We start from the raw sequence: 5659 nt of genomic DNA on the forward strand, positions 1-5659 counted from the left end.
TAAAAACAAAACAAAACAAAACAAAAAAACAATACCCACACACCCATACCTGAAAAGAAGATGATTTGCTGGAGGGTGATTTTCTGATACTTTTATCATAGCTAAACCACAAAGACCAAACTCTCTCTTCTCTTGACAATTAGTATTCAGTCCAAAGAGAGTTTGGGACATAGTTTGGGAATGCTTCCTGGATAACATGCTATGTTTATATATAAAGCTTCATGTGTCATTTTCCCTGCTTCAAGGTAAGTGTAGACATGATTTCCTCATTTCCATTAAGAAACATTTCCAGTAAGTAAATCCATCATACTCGCCAAGAATGAACTCACTAAAGTAGAGCCTCTAATTTTTTTTTTTCCTGGTTCTAGAAAGCTAAAAAATAATCAGTCTGGCTGGATCTTTTCTGCCTGAGACTAATCATGTGTCTTGTGACCTTTATTGGCTCAGGTGTTGATAGATAGAAGAACCAAAGTTTACTGCCTTATTTTCTAGGTGGCCGCTTACAAACATCATGCAGGTGTAGCTACAGGTCTCTGATTACTGTTATCCTTTATGTTGTGAATCGTTAGAAGAGTCAGGATATGTGGCTTCACTTACCTGATCTTCACCCAGTCTTTTCAATCTTTGTAAATGCCTCCACAGATCACATAGTTGTACAAGCCAAAAACTCAAGGAGTCATCCTTAAATTCTATCTTTCCTTCCTGTAACATGTATGGAAACCACCATCATTGCCAGTTTTATATCTGAAGTATATGTGGATTCGGTCTATTTATCACATCTCTACTACCACCACAGTAGTCAAAGCTAAGATAATCTCTTACTTGATGCAGTGCATCTCCTCCTGAGTTTCTGCTTTCATTCTTGCCGCCTATAATCCATTCCCACCACTCATCTGTCAGTTTGTCGTACTGTGATGGCTTGAATGTTGTGATGCTGGAAGCTATGCCACCAGTATTTCAAACAGTAGTGGGGTCACACATGGTGGACAGGTTTCAGTGGAGCTTCCAGACTAATAGAGACAATGAAGAAGGATGTGACAGTCTACTTCTGAAAAAATTGGCTACTGAGAAACCTTGTGAATAGCTGCCAAACACTGTCTGATATAGTGCTAGAAGATGAGCCCCTCAGGTTGGAAAGCACTCAGAACGTGACTGGGGAAGAGCTGCCACCTCAAAATAGAGTTGCCTTTAATGGCATAGATAGAGCAAAGCTTCTAGGACCTTCATTTGCTGATGTAGCACAACTCAAAATGAGAAGAAACAGCAGCCAACCTTCATTAATAATCTGAACATGGAACATTTGGAGTATCTAGGAAAATTCTAGGAAAATTTGAAGTTATCAAAAATGAAACAGAAGACATAAAGATCAATAAGCTAGGCATTAGTGAGCTGAAATGGACTGGTATATATTGACACTCTGAATAGGACAATCATATGGTCTATTATGCCAGGAATGACAAATTGAAGAGGAATTGGCATTGCATTCATCATTAAAAAGAACACTGATCTATCCAATCAGTGATAGATTAATATTCATACACCTATAAGGAACATCACTTAAAATGACTTTATTCAAATTACATACCAACCATTAAAGCCCAAGTTGAAGGTAGAAATTGAAGATTTTTACCAAGTTCTGCAGTCTGAAACTGACCAAACATGCATGAAGGTGTATTGATAATTACTGTTGATTGGAATGAGAAAGTTGGAACAAAAGGAAGAAGCATCAGTAATTATAAGGAAATGATAAATTGGAAGATAAAGAAATGATTCCATACATCACAAGGTAGAATTTTGCAAAATCAACAACTTACTCATTGCTAATGCCTTATTTTCAAAAACATAAATGGCAAATATACACGTGGACCTTGCCAGATGGAATACACAAGAATTAAATAGACTACATCTTTGGCAAGAGGCAGTGGAGAAGCTCAGTATCATCAGGCAGAACAATGCCAGGAGCTGACTGTGGAACAGAGTATCAATTGCTCATGTGCAAGTTCACATTGAAGCTGAAGAAAATTAAAGTCACTGAGAGGCAAAATACAACCTTGAGTATATCTGTTATAAATTTGGAGAGCATCTGAAGGATACATTTGATGCATTGAACATTAATGACTGAAGACCAAACAAGTTGTGGGTAGACATCAAGAACATCATACATGAAGAAAGCAAAATGTCATTAAAAAGACAGGGGTAGGAAGTGAAGATCAAAATGATGACAGAAGAGACTGAAATTTGCTCTTGAATGGAGAGTAGCCAAAGTGAATGGAAGAAATGATGAAATTAAAGAGCTGAACAGAGTTCAAAGAGCAGCTCAAAAAGACAATGTGAATTATTACAATGAAATGTGCAAAGACCTGGAGTGAGAAAAACAAAAGGGAAGAACACAGTTGGGATTTCTTAGGCTAAAAGAACTGAAGAAAAATTTAAGCCTGAAGTTGCAATATTGAAAGATCTATGGGCAAAATATTGAATGATGCAGGAAACATCAAACAATGGAGGGAATACAGAGTCATTATACCAAAAAGAATTGATGGATGTTCAACCATTTCAGGAGGTAGCACATGATTAAGAACTGATGGTATTGAAGGAAACTGCGTGGAATTCAGTGGCAAAAAAATAAGGCTTCAGGAATTGATGGAATAGGCATTGAGATGTTTCAACAAATGGATGCAGTGCTGGAGGCACTCATTCATTTATGTCAAAGAATTTGCTATTTTCAATAGCCTTTATGCATGTGAAAGCTAGACAATGAATAAAGAAGTCTGCAGTAGACTTGGTGCCTTTGAATTGTGATGCTAGTGAAGAATATTGAAAATACCGTGAACTGTAATGTTAGTGAAGAATATTGAAAATACCATGGACTGTCAGAAGAACAAACAAATCTGTCTCGGAAGTAAGCTGGAATACTCCTTAGAAGCAAGAATGGCCAGATTTCATCTCATGTACTTTGGTCATGTTGTCAGGGGGGAGAAATCAGTCCCTGGAAACAGATAGTATGCTTGGTAAAGTAGAGGATCAGCAAAGAAGGGGAATACACTCAACAAGATGGATTGATTTTGTGGCTGCAATAATGAATGGGGTTAAGAGTAGCAAAAGTGGTGAGGATGGTGCAGGACCAGGCAATGTTTTGTACTTTTGTACATCAGGTCCCTGAGTCAGAAGAAACTGGATGGCACCCACCAACACAGCAAACAGTAGTCCCGTTTTCACACAGAAGCCAGAGTGATCTTTTTATAAACATAAGTCAAACCATGCTATTTCCCTTAAGTTCCTTCATTTGCCTCCTGTTCTATGTGAAGTAAACCTGAGCTCCTGTGGCTAACAAGAACATCGGTAATAAGTCTTAGCCCAACTGTCTTGTCATATTGCATCACTTCCCACCTCATCTACTATGCTCTAGGCTTGCTTTTCATTTCTTGCATATGTCCGGCTGTCTCTTGATTCGTTTCCTGCCTACTGATTTAAGATGAGAGAACACCTAATACACATTTTTCCAAGCCTTTTGCTATGATTTGGTCTTATCATAGCACCTTCGCATGACAACTCAAATAGAATCTCATCCACGCTATGTGAACATTCAACTTCTGGCCCATCTATCGTGTGTTTTATCATACCACCTCCTTTATTTCCTTATTTTTGCTAATCTTCTTTTAACCCATGTCACCAGGTCTTTCAAGAAACAAATCTTCCCTGTTCTATCCCCTGCTATATCCCCAGTATCTACATCAGTGGAAAATCCTGAATATATATTTCTTAGATAAAAATCTTGGAAGTTTTGTCACATTGATAATTTCCTGAGGTGAGAGGCCCCACCAGTGTATTCCATTAGGAAATCACCCACATCTAGCCTCACCATTCATTTCCTGATACCTGAAACCTAACCTGACATTACAATCTGATGCTCCCTATTTATAGGTATAACAGTAACCAAGACCCATTCCACCTTATCCTCTTGCTATGTATTGTGCTTTGACAGGATTAGATAATTTTTCTCTATGTCCTCATAACATTATCTTTTCATCTCTTCCAAAATATAGAAAAATCTAATGTTTTCTCATGTATTTGCTTCCATAATTTATCCACTGAACTCCATCCCTTTGAGACACAAAACAAAAAGTGTATTGAGCATATATTTTTCCTGTTAATATCATAGGAGCTCTGGTGGCACAGAGTAAGGCATTTGGCTGCTAATCAGGAGGTCAGAGGTTCAAACTCACCAGGTGCTCTGCTGAAGAAAGATGAGTCAATCTAATTCTGAAAAGATTTATAGCCTTGCAAACCAAGTGAGGGTCTCTGTGAGTCAGAACCGACTTGAGGGCAGTGGGTTTTTTTGTTTTATCATAGTATCTAGCACGTGTTTTCTTGAAAATATTGTTAAAGGATATTTTTATTTGATATATAATATACTTATTTGTAGCTCCATTAAGCCTAGTTCATCCATCCATTTATTCAGCAATTAGACTTGACAAATACAAAATGGCTCTCTATCTTTAGAGGTTGAGTTTAAAAAAAAAAAAAAAAAGTAAAAACTATCAGGCAAAGTTATGGTTAAGGGAATACATGCATTAGGAAGGAGGTTGATCCCAATGGCTTCTAAGTTGCTATGTCCAGTGATAAAATGGTATTTGTTCAACTCTCGGTCATACTTACAAGAAGCCATAGGATGACCTCTGGAGATCTTTAATTCAAAGGGGCTCTGAAGTGAGAAAAATTTGCTTTTAGTGACCTCTCATTTCCTTTTGGGGTCCTCTCTTCTCAGTTTATCAAAGCCTTTGCTTTTCACAGGCTTTCTACCTGTGCTACTCCTCTTTTATCATCTGTAGCTAATAGTAGCAGTCTGCATGAGATAAGGTGTGAGTCAGATATTGGCAGAAATCACAAGTTGAGGGAAGAGTGCACAAAGGCATTGATTGCTCCGCCAATGGCAACTGGCCATGGGACCTAGATGAAGCTGCCCTTGGGGGAGAGGCATGTTATTGTTGTATGCTTTTGAGCAGATTCTGGCTTATAGTGACCCCATGTGATAGAGTAGAACTGCCCCATCAGGTTTCCTAGGCTGCAAGTCTTCATGGAGCAGGTCCCTGCATCTTGTCTCTTGTAGTGGGTTTGAACCTTTCAGTTAGCAGCCAAACTAGCCATTGCCCAACCATGGCTCCTTGAGAAGTGCATACACTGATGTAACTTACAACTTCATAACTTAGGTGATGAATCAGAAGGCCAGAAGTCAAGCCCATCCCTCTAACTTATTAAATATATAATGGAACCCTGGAAAATTCCTTAAAATGTTTCCCAGCCCCATTTTCCTCATCAAGAAAGCATGCCTCTATTTAGGCAAAGCCATTTGTTGTTGTTAGGTGCTCTTGAGTAGGTTCCAACTCACAGAGACCCCATGTACAACAGAATGAAACACTGCCCAGTCCTGCGCCAGCCTCACAGTCCCTACTATACCTGAAGCCATCATTTCAGCCACTGTCAGTCCATCTTGTTGAGAGTCTTCCCCATTTTTGCTGACCTGCCACTCGACTAACTATGATATCCTCTCCAGGGAATGGTCTGTTCTGACAACGTGACCAAAGTAGGTGAGATGAAGTCCGGCCATTCTCGCTTCCAAGGAGCATTCTGGCTGCACTTCCTCCAGGACAGATCTGTTAGT

This window comes from Orycteropus afer, unplaced genomic scaffold, assembly GCF_000298275.1.
Source record: "Orycteropus afer afer isolate SDZICR_OR568_19922 unplaced genomic scaffold, OryAfe1.0 scaffold00009, whole genome shotgun sequence".
NCBI lineage: Eukaryota > Metazoa > Chordata > Mammalia > Tubulidentata > Orycteropodidae > Orycteropus > Orycteropus afer.